General features: G+C 48.2%; 1 long non-coding RNA gene across 1 annotated transcript; it reads left to right on the forward strand.

Annotated features, from left to right (window-relative positions):
* Positions 1–9,355: 9,355 nt before the first annotated feature.
* Positions 9,356–21,529, forward strand: LOC138247467 (uncharacterized). The gene is made up of 2 exons (XR_011194514.1): positions 9,356–9,467; positions 21,101–21,529. It is a non-coding gene; the product is annotated as an uncharacterized lncRNA (long non-coding RNA).
* The last annotated feature ends 614 nt before the right edge of the window (positions 21,530–22,143 follow it).

Below are 22,143 nucleotides of genomic sequence, written 5' to 3' on the forward strand. Positions count from 1 at the left end.
CAACACTGGAGCTCAGATTGGCTTCTCAGGGGGCTTCTGGGAGTGCAGAATGTCGTGTAGCAGCTCATGACACCACGCAGGTACTTTTAGGTTGCTCCGTCGGCAGAATTTGAAGAGTTTGCCCGCTCCGCTTTCAGCGTGTATTTCCAGCAAAACTCTGCCAATCGAAGTGTGATGGAGTTTTCTTCTTGTGCACGGCTCTCCAACATTAAGCTACTAAGCAAGACTTTCCATCCCTGAGCGCCATTTTCATGCACTAGAATGACCCATGACGAGATTTGTCAAAGTAGGCATTTGCTGTTCATGTTGAGAAAGCTGCTGCTCAAGTAGAAAAGTACCCGAGTGGCACAGAAGCAACGCCCCCTGGCACACTGCGTGGCACTGGTCACACTGATTGTAGAGTGCAGAAGATGCTCCCGGTGCTACAAATCAGCCTGGGCAGTGAGATATGTCCGATTCCCTCTGCTTGCAGAACTCCGCGGAATCTCACAGAGTTTTTATGTAACTCCGCGTAATTCTGCGGAGTGAAACTTCACGAGTTCCACCCATCCCTAATATGTTGACTGCTGTGTCAGACCCATTGTATTGTCACCATAATATAGCTTTGTGCTCGTACCTTAACCCCTTCTGTGCCCAGGACGTAATGGTTACGTCCTGAGGCACAGTGCTGCTGTCCCCAGGACGTAACCATTACGTCCTGTGCACAGAGCCCAGTGGGAGCGCTAGCGCTCCCTCTGTGGGGTTCCCCCCCACCCCCCCCCTTCCACCCCCGACCTCCCCAACCGCCCCTGTGACGTCAGCGCGCGAGCGCGCGCTGATTAGTCACAGGGTTTCCCCCATCGCGCTGGAAGCAGAGCTTCCAGCGCGATTGAAAAAGAAATGCTTTTGCATTTCTTTTTCAATCCCATGGGGGAGGCCCCGAGAGGCTTCAAAGGGAAGGAAATGTATTTCCTTCCCTTTGAAGTCTCTCACAGGTTTCAAAAGCCGGATTGCTTGCAATCCGGCTTTTGAAACCCCACTAGACACCAGGGATTTTTTTTTTCTTCAGTGAAATTGGCAAAAGGGAGCGACCCCTTGGGCAAGGGTCGCTCCCATTGGGGGCATTTTTTTAGGAAGGCCTTTTCTGCCCCCCCTGGGGGCAGATTGGCCTATTATTAGGCCGATCTGCCCCCAGGGGGGGCAGAAACCTCTAGGCACCAGGGACCTTTTTTTTTGTGATGATTTTTTTTTTTTAGGTGGGGAGCGATCCCTTGGGCAAGGGTCGCTCCCCTACGGGGCAATATATATTTAGGCCATTTCTGCCCCCCTTGGGGGCAGATTGGCCTATTTTGATGAGGCCAATCTGCCCCCAAGGGGGGCAGAAACCATTAGACACCAGGGAGTTTGTTTTTGCGCGCGAATTTCACGCAACGGGAGCGACCCCTTTGGCAAGGGTCGCTCCCAGGGGGGGCATTTTTTTGGGAAGGCCTTTTCTGCCCCCCCTGGGGACAGATCGGCCTATTATTAGGCCGATCTGCCCCCAGGGGGGGCAGAAACCTCTAGGCACCATGGATCTTTATTTTTTATTTTATTTTTGTTAGGTTTTCTTTTTTTTTTAGGTGGGGAGCGACCCCTTAGGCAAGGGTCGCTCCCCTAGGGGGCAAATTATATTTAGGCCATTTCTGCCCCCCTTGGGGGCAGATTGGCCTATTTTGATGAGGCCAATCTGCCCCCAAGGGGGGCAGAAACCATTAGACAGCAGGGAGTTTTTTTTTTGCGTGAATTTCACACAAGGGGAGCGACCCCTTAGGCAAGGGTCGCTCCCTGTGGGGGGGGGGGGGATTATTTTAGGCCATTTCTGCCCCCCTGGGGGGGTAGATCAGCCTATTTTGATTCGGCTGATCTGCCCCCAAGGGGGGCAGAAACCACTAGGCACCAGGGATTTTTTTGTTTTTCTGTTTTACAGATGGGGAGCGACCCCCTTGGACAAGGGTCGCTCCCCTGGAGGGGCAAAATGTATTTAGGCCATTTCTGCCCGCTTTGGGGGCAGATCGGCCGATTTTAGGTCAATCTGCCCCCAAGGGGGGGCAGAAACCACTAGGCACCAGGGATCTTTTTTTTGCGCCGTCACACAAGGGGAGCGACCTTGTAGTCAAGGGTTGCTCCCCGGGGGGGGGGGTTAAAATTATTTTAGGCCCTCTCTGCCCCCCCTGGGGGCAGATCGGCCTATTGGTATTAGGCCGATCTGCCCCCAGGGGGGGCAGAAACCTGTAGGCGCCAGGGCAATTTTTTTTTTTTTTTTTTTTTTTGTTTTTTTAGAGATGGGGAGCGACCCATCAGACAAGGGTTGCTCCCCTGGGGGGCAAACTGTGTTTAGACCATTTGGGGCAGATTGGTCGATTTTAGGTCAATCTGCCCCAAGGGGGCAGAAACCACTAGGCACCGGGGATTTGTTTTTTGGCGCCAATGTCACGCAGGGGGAGCGACCCCGTAGGCAAGGGTCGCTCCGGGGGGTGGGGTGGTGGGTGTTCGGGGGCAAATTTATTTTACGCCATTTCTGCCCCCCCTGGGGGCAGAAACCTGTAGGCGCCAGAGCAATTTTTATTTTTTTTTTGTTTGTTTGTTTGTTTGTTTTTTTAGAGATGGGGAGCGACCCATCAGACAAGGGTCGCTCCCCTGGGGGGCAAACTGTGTTTAGACCATTTCTGCCCCCCTTGGGGGCAGATTGGTCGATTTTAGGTCAATCTGCCCCAAAGGGGGCAGAAACCACTAGGCACCGGGGATTTGTTTTTTGGCGCCAATGTCACGCAGGGGGAGCGACCCCGTAGGCAAGGGTCGCTCCGGGGGGGGGGGTGTTTGGGGGCAAATTTATTTTAGGCCATTTCTGCCCCCCCTGGGGGCAGATCGGCCTATTATTAGGCCGATCTGCCCCCATGGGGGGCAGAAACCTCTTGTTGCCAGGGCAAATTTTTTTAGTGTTTTTTTTTTTAGTTTGTTTGTTTTTTTAGAGATGGGGAGCGACCCATCAGACAAGAGTCGCTCCCCTGGGGGGCTAACTGTGTTTAGACCATTTCTGGCCCCCTTGGGGGCAGATTGGTCGATTTTAGGTCAATCTGCCCCCAAGGGGGCAGAAACCACTAGGCACCGGGAATTTGTTTTTTGGCGCCAATGTCACGCAGGGGTAGCGACCCCGTAGGCAAGGGTCGCACCTGGGCAGGGGGGACGGGGGGGGGTGTTCGGGGGGCAAATTAATTTTAGGGCATTTCCCCCCCCCCTGGGGCCGGCTGAGCTAGAGGCCAAAATCCACATGTAGGCACTTTGCAAAAAACACCTCTGTTTTCTGTGAAAAAATATGTTGTGTCCACGTTGTGTTTTGGACCATTTCCTTTCGTGGGCGCTAGGCCTACCCACACAAATGAGGTACCATTTTTATGGAGAGACTTAGGGGAACGCTGGGTGGAAGGAAATTTGTGGCTCCTCTCAGATTCCAGAACTTTCTGTCACCGAAATGAGGGGAAAAAATGTTTTTTGGCCAGATTTTGATGTTTGCAAAGGATTCTGGGTAACAGAACCTGGTCAGAGCCCCGCAAATCACCCCATCTTGGATTTCCCTAGGTCTCTAGTTTCAAAAATGCGCTGGTTTGCTAGGTTTCCCCAGGTGCTGGCTGAGCTAGAGGCCAAAATCCACACGTAGGCACTGTTTTCTATGAAAAAATTTGATGTGTCCACGTTGTGTTTTGGGCCATTTCCTGTCGCGAGCGCTAGGCCTACCCACACAAGTGAGGTATCATTTTTATCGGGAGACGTGGGGGAACGCTGGGTGGAAGGAAATTTGTGGCTCCGCTCAGATTCCAGAACGTTCTGCCACAGAAATGTGAGGAACATGTGTTTTTTTTAGCCAAATTTTGAGGTTTGCAAAGGATTCTGGGTAACAGAACCTGGTCCGAGCCACACAAATCACCCCATCTTGGATTCCCCTAGGTCTCTAGTTTTCAGAAATGCACAGGTTTGGTAGGTTTACCTAGGTGGCGGCTGAGCTAGAGGCCAAAATCAACAGGTAGGCACTTTGCTAAAAACAGGTCTGTTTTCTGTGATGTGTCCACGTTGCGCTTTGGGGCGTTTCCTGTCGCGGGCGCTAGGCCTACCCACACAAGTGAGGTATCATTTTTATCGGGAGACATGGGGGAACGCTGGGTGGAAGGAAATTTGTGGCTCCTCTCAGATTCTAGAACTTTCTGCCACAGAAATGTGAGGAACATGTGTTTTTTTAGCCAAATTTTGAGGTTTGCAAAGGATTCTGGGTAACAGAACCTGGTCCCAGCCACACAAGTCACCCCATCTTGGATTCCCCTAGGTCTCTAGTTTTCAGAAATGCACAGGTTTGGTAGGTTTCCCTAGGTGGCGGCTGAGCTAGAGGCCAAAATCTACAGGTAGGCACTTTGCAAAAAAACACCTCTGTTTTCCTTCAAAAATTTGGCTGTGTCCACGTTGCGCTTTGGGGCGTTTCCTGTCGCGAGCGCTAGGCCTACCCACACAAGTGAGGTATCATTTTTATCGGGAGATGTGGGGGAACGCTGGGTGGAAGGAAATGTGTGGCTCCTCTCAGATTCTAGAACTTTCTGCCACAGAAATGTGAGGAACATGTGTTTTTTTAGCCAAATTTTGAGGTTTGCAAAGGATTCTGGGTAACAGAACCTGGTCCCAGCCACACAAGTCACCCCATTTTGGATTCCCCTAGGTCTCTAGTTTTCAGAAATGCACAGGTTTGGTAGGTTTCCCTAGGTGGCGGCTGAGCTAGAGGCCAAAATCTACAGGTAGGCACTTTGCTAAAAACAGGTCTATTTTCTGTGATGTGTCCACGTTGCGCTTTGGGGCGTTTCCTGTCGCGGGCGCTAGGCCTACCCACACAAGTGAGGTATCATTTTTATCGGGAGCGATGGGGGAACGCTGCGTGGAAGGAAATTTGTGGCTCCTCTCAGATTGTAGAACTTTCTGCCACAGAAATGTGAGGAACATGTGTTTTTTTAGCCAAATTTTGAGGTTTGCAAAGGATTCTGGGTAACAGAACCTGGTCCCAGCCACACAAGTCACCCCATCTTGGATTCCCCCATGTCTCTAGTTTTCAGAAATGCACAGGTTTGGTAGGTTTCCCTAGGTGGCGGCTGAGCTACAGGCCAAAATCTACAGGTAGGCACTTTGCAAAAAACACCTCTGTTTTCCTTCAAAAATTTGGCTGTGTCCACGTTGCGCTTTGGGGCGTTTCCTGTCTCGAGCGCTAGGCCTACCCACACAAGTGAGGTATCATTTTTATCGGGAGAAGTGGGGGAACGCTGGGTGGAAGGAAATTTGTGGCTCCTCTCAGATTCTAGAACTTTCTGCCACAGAAATGTGAGGAACATGTGTTTTTTTAGCCAAATTTTGAGGTTTGCAAAGGATTCTGGGTAACAGAACCTGGTCCCAGCCACACAAGTCACCCCATCTTGGATTCCCCTAGGTCTCTAGTTTTCAGAAATGCACAGGTTTGGTAGGTTTGCCTAGGTGGCGGCTGAGCTACAGGCCAAAATCTACAGGTAGGCACTTTGCTAAAAACAGGTCTGTTTTCTGTGATGGGTCCACGTTGCGCTTTGGGGCGTTTCCTGTCGCGGGCGCTAGGCCTACCCACACAAGTGAGGTATCATTTTTATCGGGAGACGTGGGGGAACGCTGGCTGGAAGGAAATTTGAGGCTCCTCTCAGATTCCAGAACTTTCTGCCACAGAAATGTGAGGAACATGTGTTTTTTTAGCCAAATTTTGAGGTTTGCAAAGGATTCTGGGTAACAGAACCTGGTCCCAGCCACACAAGTCACCCCATCTTGGATTCCCCTAGGTCTCTAGTTTTCAGAAATGCACAGGTTTGGTACGTTTCCCTAGGTGGCGGCTGAGCTACAGGCCAAAATCTACAGGTAGGCACTTTGCAAAAAACACCTCTGTTTTCCTTCAAAAATTTGGCTGTGTCCACGTTGCGCTTTGGGGCGTTTCCTGTCGCGGGCGCTAGGCCTACCCACACAAGTGAGGTATCATTTTTATCAGGAGACATGGGGGAACGCTGGGTGGAAGGAAATGTGTGGCTCCTCTCAGATTCCAGAACTTTCTGCCACAGAAATGTGAGGAACATGTGTTTTTTTAGCCAAATTTTGAGGTTTGCAAAGGATTCTGGGTAACAGAACCTGGTCCCAGCCACACAAGTCACCCCATCTTGGATTCCCCCAGGTCTCTAGTTTTCAGAAATGCACAGGTTTGGTTGGTTTCCCTAGGTGGCAGCTGAGCTACAGGCCAAAATCTACAGGTAGGCACTATGCAAAAAACACCTCTGTTTTCCTTCAAAAATTTGGCTGTGTCCACGTTGCGCTTTGGGGCGTTTCCTGTTGTGAGCGCTAGGCCTACCCACACAAGTGAGGTATCATTTTTATCGGGAGATGTGGGGGAACGCTGGGTGGAAGGAAATTTGTGGCTCCTCTCAGATTCTAGAACTTTCTGCCACAGAAATGTGAGGAACATGTGTTTTTTTAGCCAAATTTGCAGGTTTGCAAAGGATTCTGGGTAACAGAACCTGGTCCGAGCCACACAAGTCACCCCATCTTGGATTCCCCTAGGTCTCTAGTTTTCAGAAATGCACAGGTTTGGTAGGTTTCCCTAGGTGGCGGCTGAGCTACAGGCCAAAATCTACAGGTAGGCACTTTGCTAAAAACAGGTCTGTTTTCTGTGATGTGTCCACGTTGCGCTTTGGGGCGTTTCCTGTCGCGGGCGCTAGGCCTACCCACACAAGTGAGGTATCATTTTTATCGGGAGACGTGGGGGAACGCTGGGTGGAAGGAAATGTGTGGCTCCTCTCAGATTCCAGAACTTTCTGCCACAGAAATGTGAGGAACATGTGTTTTTTTAGCCAAATTTTGAGGTTTGCAAAGGATTCTGGGTAACAGAACCTGGTCCGAGCCCCACAAGTCACCCCATCTTGGATTCCCCTAGGTCTCTAGTTTTCAGAAATGCACAGGTTTGGTTGGTTTCCCTAGGTGCCGGCTGAGCTAGAGGCCAAAATCTACAGGTAGGCACTTCGCAAAAATCACCTCTGTTTTCTTTCCAAAAATTGGATGTGTCCACGTTGCGCTTTGGGGCGTTTCCTGTCGGGGGCGCTAGGCCTACCCACACAAGTGAGGTATCATTTTTATCGGGAGACTTGGGGGAACATAGAATAGCAAAACAAGTGTTATTGCCCCTTGTATTTCTCTACATTTTTCCCTTCCAAATGTAAGACAGTGTGTAAAAAAGACTTCTATTTGAGAAATGCCCTGTAATTCACATGCTAGTATGGGCACCCCGGAATTCAGAGATGTGCAAATAACCACTGCTTCTCAACACCTTATCTTGTGCCCATTTTGGAAATACAAAGGTTTTCTTGATAGCTATTTTTTACTCTTTATATTTCAGCAAATGAATTGCTGTATACCCGGCATAGAATGAAAACCCACTGCAGGGTGCAGGTCATTTATTGGCTCTGGGTACCTAGAGTTCTTGATGAACCTACAAGCCCTATATATCCCCGCAACCAGAAGAGTCCAGCAGACGTAACGGTATATTGCTTTCGAAAATCTGACATTGCAGGAAAAAATTACAGAGTAAAACTTAGAGAAAAATGGATGTTTTTTTCACCTCAATTTCAATATTTTTCTTTTTCAGTTGTTATTTTCTGTAGGAAACCCTTGTAGGATCTACACAAATTACCCCTTGCTGAATTCAGAATTTTGTCTACTTTTCAGAAATGTTGCGGTTTCTGGGATCCAGCATTGGTTTCATGCCCATTTCTGTCACTGACTGGAAGGAGGCTGAAAGCACAAAAAAACGTAAAAATGGGGTATTTCCTAGTAAAATGCCAAAATTGTGTTGAAAAATTGGGTTTTCTGATTCAAGTCTGCCAGTTCCTGAAAGCTGGGAAGCTGGTGATTTTATCACCACAAACCCTTTGTTGGTGCCCTTTTCAGGGAAAAAACCACAAGCCTTCTTCTGCAGCCCATTTTTCCAATTTATTTTAAAAAAACGAAATTTTCACTGTTTTTTGGCTAATTTCTTGGCCTCCTTCTGGGGAACCCACAAAGTCTGGGTACCTCTAGAATCCCTAGGATGTTGGAAAAAAAGGACGCAAATTTGGCGTGGGTAGCTTACGTGAACAAAAAGTTATGAGGGCCTAAGCGCGAACTGCTCCAAATAGCCAAAAAAAGGCTCGGCACAGGAGGGGGAAAAGGCCTGGCAGCGAAGGGGTTAAAAAGGAAAATTACCAAATGTCACTTATTCGTCCAGGTTATTTGAGTTTAGGGTTTATATTTCATTGTATTTCTTTTCTGCAAACTGCTGATAACAGAGAACACTTTCATGATAAAAACCTTAAAGAGTCACAAAAGTTTGAGTGTTTTTTATACAGTGTTCGCAGTCTTGGCCCATTTGATACCTTTGGAGTGACAACTGTTGTTACTGTTTCCTCTCGGTGATTCTCCGGGCCCTCTCCCTCAGTAGCCCTTGTTTTGTAACACTCAGTGGGCCACATCTACAAGAAAGTAGCTCTTCGGTCCTGATGCACCACTTTTGTTGCGCCGCCCCCGCCCCACCTAACGACACCATGGTTGCACGTTATTTGCCTCAGCAGTGCACCATGGCACTCGTTTCCACAACAGCATCAAATTTATGACACTATTGTGGTGCTTTGCTAGATTAGCAACATAAATTATGGCATTAGTGCAGCAAAGCACTAGGGATGCTCATAGGTTACTATGGGCCCGCCACTATAACGCCTGCCGAGCAGGCGTTAAAAATGATGGAAACATTTTTGCTGGAAAATCTTGTAGATTTCACTGTGCCATTTTTTGCAGCCTCCTTGCGTGGTAACGCCACCTTGCATACATTTATGCCTGGCACAGGTATAAAGTGTTGCAAGGGGTTACAAAGTGGCACAATTCTAGCATTGTGCCACTTTGTAAATATGGTGTGGGGAAGTGGCTTCCTTAACGCCACATTAGAATAAAAAACCACTAGTGTGGCGTAAGGAGGCGCCAGGGCCTTGTAAATCCTGTCCTATGTGTCTGTGCAGGTCCCAGAGACCCTGTTGTTTTATGACAGTGGCTGACTAGGGCCAGAGACTTGCTCCGTCTAAGACAACTCTAGCTTCCAGTTTCTGCCCATCACTCCTTGATTCTCCAACTCAAGGTGTCTCTGTGGTTGTCTGCATCACTCTGCCCAGGCCATGGCTTGCCCAGCACCTGTTGTTCACCCTGAGAAGTCTGTGTGTGCCCCTCCATGATTCAGCAGAGTAAGACTCACACTGTTGGTGTACTCTTCAGAAGTGGATGTGCTCCTGAGTTTTTTAAATCACAATGAGTCCATGTATTAATTGTCACTCTTTATTCTTTTTTCTAATGCAGGAGAGTCCAATGTGATGCAGATGAATGATAATGCGAAACAGGTAGGTGATGGGGTATGCTGTTAGGTAGATAGGTATGTAAGTGTTTGATGTTACAAGGGGATTGTCAGCCATTGGGTTTCTTCTACTAACCCAAGAAACACAATCTGGTTTGGTCCCTACACAACACTATTAGGTTTTCTGATCAGTCCCTGGTACTAATGGCAGAACCAGCAGATACTTCCACAGAGGAATGCATGTTTAGCTCAAACAGATCCCAACAAATTTAAGGTCAGGAATACATCATCTAGAAAGATCAAGAAAACTTGCAAAATAAGCAAAAAGGCACCAAACCATTGAAATTAGATAACAATATGCATTTGTTTAAAAATTTGTGGCACAGCCAGAAGACAAAAAGTAGTAATTGAAAGTCACATAATGTGCTGACCATGTCGTAGGTGCAATTTTAAGTCACAGATGGTGAAGAAAACAAATTGGATAGGACAGCGGGTTGCACTGTTCAAAGTTTTAACATTATGGCTTTCTTTATTTTCAAGTGCTCTAAGATGAGAGCAGCGAGGGTACCACGAAGTCACACATCCTCCTTGAGCTCCCCTTGAAGTCTTCTCTTTTGGAACCAAAACCTCAGGAGGAACACATCATGGTTCTGCAGCCGCTTCATCCCAATGAAAGGTTTTGCATTCCAACCATGTCACTTTTCTGGGTATTGAAATCATCCAGAAGTGCATGGATGGAACATGTAGCTGTGCAGGCTTCACAAGGCCAGGTGCCTTCTGCAAGTGGGGATGCTGCTGAAGCTGTCTTTGCTCAGAGTAGGCATTAAAACGACGCACCTACAGAAACCTATGGTCCTGGGGGGCGTGGCCGGGCCACGAAGCAAGATGGCCACCTAGAGCGAGAGCTCCGTGTCGCGGCGATTCTGGTGGGGTGGCGGGGCGCAGAGGCAGCTGGAGAACACGCTACACCCGGCGCAATTTGTCCTAACAACTGTTGTGCCTCGGACCAGTGCCCGGAGACACCGTGAGGCGAGCCAGGAGACCGAAGAATCGCGACTTGCCCGTGACTCGCTCTCGGCGGAGAGGGCCTGGCAGGAGGGGCGGAGTTGCGCCATATGAGAGCCACGGCTGGTACAGTTGCAGCGACCGCAGAACAGACTGGTGGGCCATGGGAGCTACGAAGAGCTGCTCTCGCACGGTGCCTGGATCTCCCGGACCCCAACGGAGAAACTCGCTGAGGCACCAAGAACCTGCCGACCCTCCGAAGGCTGCGGTGAGGGTAAAGGTACTGCAGGAGAGACGGGACTGCTCCTCTCTAACGCACGGCTGAGAGACGCATCCAGAAAGGAAAGATCAGCGGAGGTGGAGCTACTGTCCCCCCTCCCACTTCACCCCCATCCTCTCTAAAGCTGAAAAACTTCGGACTATTGGACTACCCTACAGATCTCCCCCCACTGAGATATCGAGCCCAACTCTCCCTCCTCCTCCCCCCATACAGTAAATAATATCAGTTGAATAAAAGGAGAAGGGGGAGATCCAAGAGAGAAGAAAGGAGGAGTGGAACACAGAAGAGCGGAGGGTGGCGGAGGGGAGGGGGAAGACGAAGAGGGGGGCAAAATGACGGAGGGGGGTCTGGAAGGAGCAAAGAGAGCGAGAAGAGAACGGAAAAAGCTGGAGGATAGAGAAACAGACAGGAGAGCAGGGAGGTGAAGAAGAAAACAGGGAAAACATACCGCACCCAAACATCTTATACTCCTATCCCCATAGCACATGCTGGAGAGGGACGAGGAAAGAAGGGGTACGACGACGACAACATAAACCTGAATTAGAAAAGAAAGGGGTACATAGAGATAAGATTGAAAAGGAGGAAAAGAGATAAATAAGAAAGGATCAGTGGACAATGGAAGAATACCCCCCCAAAAAAAAAAAATCCCCAAAGCCAAGACGGAACATCATCAAAAGTAAGACAAGGTGAAAAAAAAACGAAAACGATACAAAAAGATACACAGAAAAGACAAATACACAGGGGATAAGTGATCTAAGTTAGAAGACTCAGGAAGGCCTAAACATCGCTTATCCCCCCCCTACCCAGATCACTTAGGTTCAAGGGCAGGAGTGAGCGCCCCCCACCCCAACTCATACATCCCAAGGAAACGCCGATGACAACAGGCAGAGAACACAGCCACATACAACCCTAACCAAGCTAGATGACTGGCAAAAGACCTGGAGGTAACCATACACACTTTTCTCCTCCCTCACCGCTCCCTGCATTCAACACCAATGACAAGAGAGCCTGGCACAGGGAATAGAGGACATCACTTTTCAATACTCTGGGCTATGGCAGTTCCTACACCGACTCCACCACAGCAGAATCATCACCGGTATAACTTCCCCTCTGATCTGAGGACAATGCTAGGTCAATACAACTCATAATAGTCGCCAGGGAGAGACATGTATACATAAATAAAGGGGGAAAAAGAAAAGGAAAGAAAGTGGAGAACGAGTAGGCGAAAACGGACACTGGAGGGAAGGGAAAAAACAAAAAAAGAGGAAGGTCAGAATAGAAACAAGAACCGACTGGCACAGAAAGGCCACACCTCCACTGGATCTAGAGGAAGGAAAACCGGACACTAAGTGGACAACTTTTGTGGACCGTTGAGGCGATACCCCGGTAACAAACCGAACCATAAATCCGTCAGTAAACCCGCACAACAGCTATTATTTTCGGAAGCGCTTCAACACAAACGCTTAACCCCCACCACGACAAGCCCCCAAACATCGCCACCCCCAACTGAGCTCACCACAATGGCAGACAAGGGCCACCCCACAACTATGGACGGATATTTCAGGAAATTACCACTGTCTGTCGCCGCATAGAGGGGATGGACGCCTCTATAACTTCACTAACACTAGAGACCAAATCAATGCGATCTGAAATCGCAAGCTTCCAATCCATAGTGACGGGACTGGAGCAACGCATGGGATTAGTAGAGGCGCAGGCCACTGTGTGTTTCGGGACCGAGACCAAGACCTCCTTTACCTAAGGAGTAAACTAATGGACATGGAGGATAGGAGTCGGAGAGACAACATCCGTTTACACGGGATCCCGGAAAACGAAGAAGGCGCGGATATACAGGCCTTCTTAAACTCCACCCGCCCAAAACTGACCTCAGTGGACTTCGACCCACCAATAGAATTGCAACGGGCACATAGAATAGGCCCAAAACGCTCCGACAATCCTTCAAGACCCCAACTAATCATCGCATGCTTGCTACTGCATAACCAGACCCGTCAAATACTTTAAGCGGCGCGCAATCATGGACCTTTCCGAATAGACCAGCATGACATTCGAATAACTGCTGATTACTCCAAGGAAACCAATGAACGCAGAAAGGCCTTCTTGGCTCTACGACCCCGGCTTCGCCAACTAGAGATAAAATACGGCCTTTTCGATCCCGCAAGAATGTGGGTTACCAAAAATGGAGTATCTAAAGACTTTTACAACCCCGAAGAACTGAGACTTTTCCTTGATTCCTTCCATCCTCAATCTATGGACTCTACCAGCACAAACTGTTCGCATGACAACGCAGGAGACAATGAAGGAACTGGAAGTTTCCCCCCAGGACAGGAAAAAACGAACATGGCTCTCTGTGACATTGAAGTCGGCCAAGGAGGCAGAGATATAGAGCTATTGGCCAGATCACATGATGATAGGGGTCAGGTCTTACACGCAGTAGTAACCCACACCCAACTATTGGAAAGGGACAAATCTTGTTCCCCTTTAAATCCAGCAACTGTAGCCCCTTGAGAGGAAGACGCGATACTGCACACAAGAAAGTCAATGGCCTGAAAACAAGAATACTGCAGCAGCTCTCGACCCCGTGGACGGATGAGTACCCATTCAGACCAAATATGTGTGCCTTCATTACAATTGTCTAAGATTGTTAGTGTTGTTGTCAAAACCAGATACTTTAAAAGCACATGTTCACTGTAACCCAATATAAGGCCTTACAATGGGTAAATATCCAGTAAATTATAATCTGCCCCTAGGGTATGACGGAGCACACACACCAATGCAAGGACTAGATTTACCACCTTCCCGTAGGCTACATAAAAGCCCAGACCTGGCCTTACAACATAGCACAAAGGGTATCAAATACCGGACAACCACCAGAGAAATCGACACGCTCCCATTGTGCTAGAAAATACCCCATAGCAGCAAGCACCACAACATAACCCAATCCTACCCCAGCACACAACACATAAGACTAATAGCAATGCCAGAACTAATTAATCTTCATAGATATCCCAGGGGCCAAGATTGGGGCAAACCAGGATAAACTAATCTATTCCCTGAGACCACACAATAAAATGTGACCCATTGTATATCAATACCTCAACTAATATCATAAACTAAAATTATACAAGATGACGCAACATACCATAACATAACAATATGGTGTCCCATACTAAGGCATTACAATATAAATAGTCAATTATCCTCTCTTGAACGTACACATTCGCCTGCAGATTACTAGCCACCGATACCCGTGAGCCCCATCCAGGATAGGACGATCATGAAGGTAGTATGTGCCACACTAATAAACTGACAATATCCGAATACATACCTTCTTATAATAATATTATGATGTAATAATACGCGACAAGGCACCAGTAAGGGGGTGGACCACACATTGCCCCACACAATACGGGACTCTGTAGCACTCACTGCTTATTCTATGATAACCGGCCCAACGCCCAGGTTAACAGTTCATAATATAACAAGGTGATAAGGTAATAGGACGTATTATGTTAATAAGAATCAATAGGTTATAGGAATGTTGAAGTAAGCGCTAATGTGATGTTACAGCTGAAAAGTAATACTCAGAATGTACTGTATACTTACATCTCTATATATCTTTGCCTGCACTAGCACTATATAGTTCCGTTCGTCCCCTCTCCTCTTCCGCCCCAATCTCCCACCGCTTGAATATCCCCTTCTCTCCATATACTCTGTCCTTACCCTGCAATATCACCTTAGGATTCCCCATCATACACATGCGCCTCCATTCCTTCATCCCCTGTAACATCAGATATTACGCAACACGCATTAAGCTCCATTCTGCATTAATCTCTCTCCCACCCCCCCTTTCCTCATCTTATCGTCGACTCTCCCGCACGACCAATAACATCTCACAACAGCACGACCCAGGCATGACGACAACCAACTACCCTTCCAACTCCTAAAAATACACGCTCCAGCTATGTACATGGCTAAACACTATAACTATTACCATCCGCAGACAATTAGGCCCGTCTCTTGATTCTCAATACATAACCATGAATCCTATACCTCTCCCTGCCATCAACATATAGATAGTCGGTTGCCTGCTGCCCCCGACAAGGACCACCCCGACGTTCCGAGAGAAACCGGACCCGCCGTTTACAGATCTAGCCAAGGAGGCAGGATCCCCAGCTTCCTCCCCCTCTCCTCCCTATCCCCTTACCCCCCCAGTATCTTTTCACATCATTCTCTTAATTTTAAATATATACACCGATCTTTCTATCCCCCCTTCCATTTCGTATCCCTTTTTTCCTTTTTTCCCTTTTCTCCCTTGTTTCTCCTTTTCTCTATAGCTCTCCTCGGCTTTCCCTCCATGTATCCTATTTTTTCCCCCTCTCTCCCGCCTCCACCTTCGCTCTCTCTTCCTTTTTCTAGAGAGCACTTCCGCCAGCTGCACCCCTCTCCCATAACCCACTGCATTATAACAAGTATAATTTCCACTTGAACAAACGTGATAGTAGCCCCTTCTTTCTCCCTCTGTTAGTGCTAACACCGGAACAAGCAAGATCCTGTACACCTGTCCAGGATGCTGAGAAGAGCCTCTCAAAAGACACGACCATTGCATATCCTCTCCTGGAATGTACATGGTATGAAGAGCTATGTTAAGCAGAGAAAAATAATGTCCTATCTTCAATCCAAAAAAGCAGATATCACTTTGGTACAGGAGACCCACCTTGACACTCTGGAATCCAGTAAACTTAAACGGGACTGGGTAGGGAGGACTGTATTCAGCTGCTGCCCAGCGAACCAAGAACCCGGAAGCAGCGCACCCCGCAAGTGTGGGGTGGCGATCTTAATACGAAAATCCCTTCCGATCACAATCATTAAAACATGGAGTGATTCAGAAGGAAGGTATATATTTGCCAAACTAAAAATAGGGAATACCTTCTTATGCGTGGGCTCCGTCTACGCACCAACCAGCTCAAAACGCACATTCCTCCTACAACTAAATCGTCTCCTGACAGAAATCAGGACTGCCCGATATATAATCGGGGTGGACTGGAATCTCGCCCAAGATGCCATACTAGATAGGACAGGCCCCATTGATGTAGGCAACAACCACGATAGAGCACTCTTGACAAACATAACTACGGACGTCTGCCTAGTTGATTGTTGGAGAATACAACACCCGAAAGATAAGGAATATACTTTTATATCGGCCGTCCATGGCTCCCAATTGCCCCTGGACTACTTTCTGGTATCACACACTGTAATTCCCCACAAGCTGGACACCTGCATCCTAGACAGTGGTCTTTCAGACCACTCTCCAACGCTAATCCTGATCCAGGTAGGCCTGTCTCCCCCAGGCTGAAAACCATGCGGACTCGCTGTACGCAGATACCACTCCCCCAAAGGGAAGGAGCAACTAAGAGCACACTTATCTACATATATGACTGAGAACACAGGCACTGTGACCTCCAAAAGGGTTCTATAGGCAGCGGCAAAAGCGACACTGAGAGGGAATATGATGCGAGATGAAGCATTGGCCAACAAAGACAGAATAGCCCGCCAAACCACCCTAGAGACCACAATCCAACACCTCACCAAAAAGTACACCACCCAACCGTCCCCTAGGCTACGCTGCTCCTTAGAACAAGCCTGCATGGCACACAATGAGCTCTACATGTCCCAGACGAAATATGCACTGTAGAAATTGCGAGACCGTCATTGCGAACAAAGAGAAAAAGCAGGACGCCTCCTAGCGGCCCAGCTACGACAAAGAGAGGCTGCTTCCGCCATTTCAGCTATAACATCTTCTTCAGGAGCAGTGTTGACTCGTCCGCAAGATATTGTGGACGAGTTTGCCAAGTACTACCGACATCTCTATACCCCGGAAACGACGACTGATCAGGCACAGATAGTGGTATTTCTTAACACGGCCAATCTGCCTCGTTTGTCGGAGGCTGGCAGAGCCCTCTTAGACGGTGATATAAGCAAGGAAGAGATAACACAAGTTATAACAAACCTCCCCTACCATAAATCTCCAGGAGAGGACGGATTCCCTGCAGAATTTTATAAATGGGCCGGGGAAGAGGCAATCACTGCAGTGCATGAAGCACTAACGGAAGAATGTCAGGAAGGCTCTCTGGGCGCTTTATCCAACAGGGCTACAATTGTCGTTCTGCCTAAGCCAGGGCAAGATCCCCTCCTCTGTGGCAGCTATCACCCTATTTCCCTCCTGAACGGAGACGTCAAACTCCTAGCCAGTGTTTTAGCAGCACGCCTACGCAAAGTGATACCATGTCTGATCCATAATACCCAAGTGGGGTTCGTACCGGGTCGCACTTCCAGAAACCACATGTGTACTCTCTAACACACACTGCTGGAAGCTCTACATATGTCCGAAGAGGCCCTAGCTTTATCCCAAGATGCAGAGAAAGCAGTTGACCGCATCGAATGGTCCTATTTTGTTCACCACCATAAAGCAATTCGGCCTAGGGGAACAATTTATCTCTAAAGTATGTTTATTATATGACCACCCCACAGCACAGGTCAACTGCGGGGGCTTCTTATCAGACCCCTTCCCTATTGGAAGAGGCACACGCCAGGGTTGCCACCTGTCACCGCTTCTATTCCTATTGGCCATGGAACCCCTGGCAGCTACCGTACGGAACTCCCAACAGATAAAAGGTATTCAAATAACCGGGGGCTTATCCAAAATCTGTCTCTACGCAGACGACATCTTATTAACCCTGTCCGATCTAGAAACTGCCCTACCCACACTGCTCTCTACCATAGAGGAATTCACACCTCTATCTGGATACCGGGTAAACTGGGACAAAAGTGAAGCACTACCTTTATCCCGCATAACGACGAGAGCATCGGTACATGGCCTTCCATTCCAAAGGACACCGACCCGTCTCAAATACCTAGAAACGTTTATTAACCGAGGCTTGGAGCACATAGTTCGGGACAACCTAGATCCCCTCATATCTAAAATGAAACAGGATTTTGCCAAATGGTCACTATTGCGCCTGTCCATGTGGGGTAGGACACAGGCGCTCAGAATGACTACACTGCCACGCTTTACATATGTGCTAGGCATGCTCCCCCTACAGGTACCCCTCCCTTTACTCCGTTCGATTGATGCATCCATAAGGACCTTCGTCTGGTGCTCCCTACGCCCAAGACTTAAACCTGCAACTATCCTGGCGCGGTGACCCTATGGAGGCTCAGGCTTACCCTCGGTAGAACAATACTCACTAGCCTCACAACTATCACAGTTAGTATACACACTCCCAGGCACACCTGATCCACTGCAATGGGTAGCCACAGAGAGTCTCCTAAGAAGACAACACGCAGAGATGGGAGGGATATATGCTGACCACCCCTCCCTGCCCTACCCCATTCTCAAGGCCACCGACACAGCGTGTCACAGAGCCCACCGCTTGCTAGGTATACACCCTTCCCTACATGCCCAGGCCTCCATAGCAGGGAACGAAAACATAAAAATAGGAGGAAATCTCCTCATGTGGCCCCAATGGCTTGAGGCAGGTATTTATAATATATCCCATATAATGGATGGAAATAATTTTCGAACCTTCGCCTCTCTTCAGGAGGAGTTCGGCATTCATAGTAACCAAGAATGGCAATGCATACAGCTTAAACACTGTATGCGCAGAACATTAGGGACTCCCCCATGGATGTTTAAAACTTCACCCATTGTTACCTACCTCCAGAAATGGGGCCGACATAAAGGCGTTATGGCTGGCCTTTATGCCGAGTTAACAAATCATCTCTATTCACAACCCCTTCTGGAACGACTACGCCTAAAATGGCAGGATAGATTGGAAATTACCTATATGGATGAAGAGTGGTCAGACATACTAGAAGCCCTTGATAGGGGAGTACACGAAGCCCGCCTGAAATTCTGCTTATTTAAAGTTCTCCAAGACTGGTACTGGACCCCAGTTAAACTTCTCAGGGCAGGCCTGCTACCGCATGCGAAATGTTGGAGGTGCATAGAACCCCACTGTGATCTACTTCACATCCTATGACATTGTCCGACGATACAGCCCTTATGGGATGCGGTACGCCACGCCCTGTTAGACTTCATACAGATTCCAAATCCGACCCCGCCACCACTTATTTTCTTACACGATATACGCCCATACCCCTCCCTAACACGAGCCCAAAAAAGGTTACTACACACAGCACTCGTCACTGCCAAAATATGCATACTCTGGCATTGGAGGTCTAGTACTGCCCCCACGCCGACAGAATGGATGACTGCCATGTATCAAACAGCCACCCATGAACGAGTGATATATAACTTACAGGACCAAGCGGCGCTATTCGAGGAAGTCTGGCGCCCATTTTTGACAAAGTCATGAAGCAGCTGGCAGATGGTCAACGACCAACGGTCGGCGAGAAACAACTGTCCTCTCAAACTCTTTCACTTTCCAATTTTCCTCCCCCCTGTTCTTCCCTTCTTCTCCCCCAGCTATTTTCTCTATCCTATCTTCCCCTCTCCCTCCTTCCAGCTGCCCCACTCAGACAAACGCACCAGGCAGGCCCTAGACTGAACAACCTGACATCTCCCCCAGTCCTTCCACATAATCTATGTCTGGGAAATTAAAATGCACAAGAAGAACCCATTCTTTCAAGGACCTCATAATAACGAACAAGTCACTACGGACGACTTCTTTACTCTCTTTTCTACTCACCCCTCCTTTGAAATTATTCTCCCACAGAGGTTTGGTACTCCTACCCTCAACTTACTCTATACTCCAACAAATTAGGCCTACATGCCATATTGCCCATCTTCAAACGACAACCTACGCCGGACGGGAAACCATGGAACAACTTACACTTAGGTCTTGCCAGCCTCGACACGGGGTCTATGGCCTCCCTTACTCACCCACTTGTCTCCCTACCTAGTAGCCCTTACCCCCCAACTCCCCCACTTCTTCCCCCCTTCTTCCCCAATCTTCTTCAATCACTAAGACATCCCTATCTCTCCCTTATTATAAGATCAACACTTCCCTATTGACACTACAGCAGTGATCTAGTTAGAAAATCCACTCATCACATTTTTGAGCCTGATAATGAAGCCCTGATAGATTTATGTCTGATACCTTTAACCATCAGAATATTCCCTCAGAAAATATGACTTCTACATAGGTGTTTTTCGAGCCACACTGTCAGAATCCTTCCTCAGCCTGTATGGGCCACAGCGCTCTGCAAATACCCCTCCAGCCCATCACATGCTTTCAGAGCAAAGCGGTACCCAAATAGAGGAAGAAATGGCTTTCATCCACCTAAAACTGTGTTTGGAAAGTGGGTGGAGAGTCATCCTTGAGGTGGGCTGAAAGAGTCCCCACCGTCCTGTCGTCTTCCCTCTGTTTCTCCACTCCTGCTGTCTGTCTGTGTGTGGCCGGTGGTGATGTCGGGTGGAGAACATCTTCATCTTCTTTCCAGCCTGGTAGAAGAAAGACCACTCCAAGTCAGAGACTACCTGCTGCTGAAGATATATTAATAAATGTACACAGCCATATCCGGGAAAGACAGAAGGGGGAAATGTGATGCATGCAGCAGTGTTTAATTTGAGCCAGTGGTTTCCGATGCTCAGCACCGGCACTTAATTCTTAGCACCACCGCCTGAGACAGTTTGCCACATCTGGGTATGAGCACAACAATAGCTGTTGATTTTTTAAATATATATCATCAATCACTAATGCCGCCCAAGCCATTCTTATTGCTATAGGGGCCTTGAATAGTCTGAATTGTCACACTTGTGGGAGTGTGATGGTTAGTATGGTGCTGTCATTGGCAGGTGCAGTGGATGGTGCTAGCTGCTGTGTCCTCCCATCAAGGGCCCTGGCACTTCTTGGTTTACAAATTAACCACTGGCATGGAGCCAGAAAAGGGCTTCCATTAGTAAAACAGTTGCAGTATCAGTGTGGCAGGCCCCATCTTCAGTGAACACATTCAGAAACACATCACTCAGATCAGCCCTGGTATGCTTATGTGGTGGAGGGACAGTTTTAGGGCCTCTCTTGGTGGGTGGATGTCACTGTACATGTCTCAATAAGTCACAGAGCCCTAATCCAGCTTGGCCAAGCTTTGGGCACTGGAGGAACAGACCACTGTAAGAAGAGGGGTAGAGTACTGTTTATTTTGTATCATCTTATTTTAAGTCCGTCCCAGGCCTGGAGGGACAACACCAGCCCCTGCACATAGGAAATGCATGATATGGCTGCCATGATTGGTTTGAATACAGAGAAGATGTGTTTTCTGCAATGGTTGTAGTGCATAACATGTGTCCCTGATGTACAGGGGATTTCCGTTTGCTGTGAAACCCATCTCATTAAGCTATGTTTCTTTATTCTCAGGATGACATTAATTATGCTGTTCTCAAATTCAACAACAACAATCAACAACAAATACTGGCGCCTGATTGCCCCAATGCCCCTGAGACGCTGTACGCCCAGGTGAAGAAGAAGTAAAGGCAGAAAGCTGAGAGCAGGAAGAGCTGGGGACCAGCCACCCCTCATCTGGCATTCTAAATGCCATTGGTTCAGCGTCTCCAGATTTGGGACACCCCCACCCATGATGACCCCTTAATCTGTGAAGTTCCCTTAATGAACTTCAGACTACACCATATCATTTACCATTCCTCCATCAGGGAAAATTCTACTAAGGTTGTTTAAAAAAAATAAAAGACCTCATGGCCACACCCTCTGTTGGTTTACTTACCAAATTTAATTTTGATTGATATTTCTATGAACGTAGGTGGGAAATAAACATGTGTTTGTCGTGAATTGTGCACTTGTGCTTAATGTATTGAGGACTCTATTAAGAGCGCTTGATGATCTCACTGCTTTACGGCACCCACAGAAGCTCACAGTAGTAGACTTTGTTGGAGGACCTCTCAGTCCATGGAGGTGCCACCATAGTGAGGGTTACCCACCAATTCCACTCTCACTAGCCATCTTGGGACTCTTATAGCTTCATCTATGAAGGTTGGCGCCACAAGATCCTTGTTTCGAACCCTGAGCTAGACCTCCGGCTTCCTGGACCCCCCACTCCAGTCTATCTTGATGAGAGCCTTGTAGAACCACCAGGGACAGAGGGCCACAGTAGATGCCAGTAGGCAGCGGTTAATTCACTCCCACCTATTAAAGTAGATGATCCTCCCTTTCTTTGATTAGCCTCATTTCCAAATCGCCATCTCCTCTGTGCCTAACCGGGACCTCTTCCCTGCCAAGTCCTCCTCAAGGGACTGATCATGTGGGCATCCCAGGAACATGAGGGTGCTTCAGGGAGGGGTCTGCAATACTTCAGTGCTCTTCAAACTGAGGGTCATGAAGGTACATCTGTGTGGGGTTGGGAGGGACTGAGGCTCTGTCAAGGAGGAGGACTGAGACTGTCCTCA

Source organism: Pleurodeles waltl, chromosome 7, assembly GCF_031143425.1.
Source record: "Pleurodeles waltl isolate 20211129_DDA chromosome 7, aPleWal1.hap1.20221129, whole genome shotgun sequence".
Lineage (NCBI taxonomy): Eukaryota > Metazoa > Chordata > Amphibia > Caudata > Salamandridae > Pleurodeles > Pleurodeles waltl.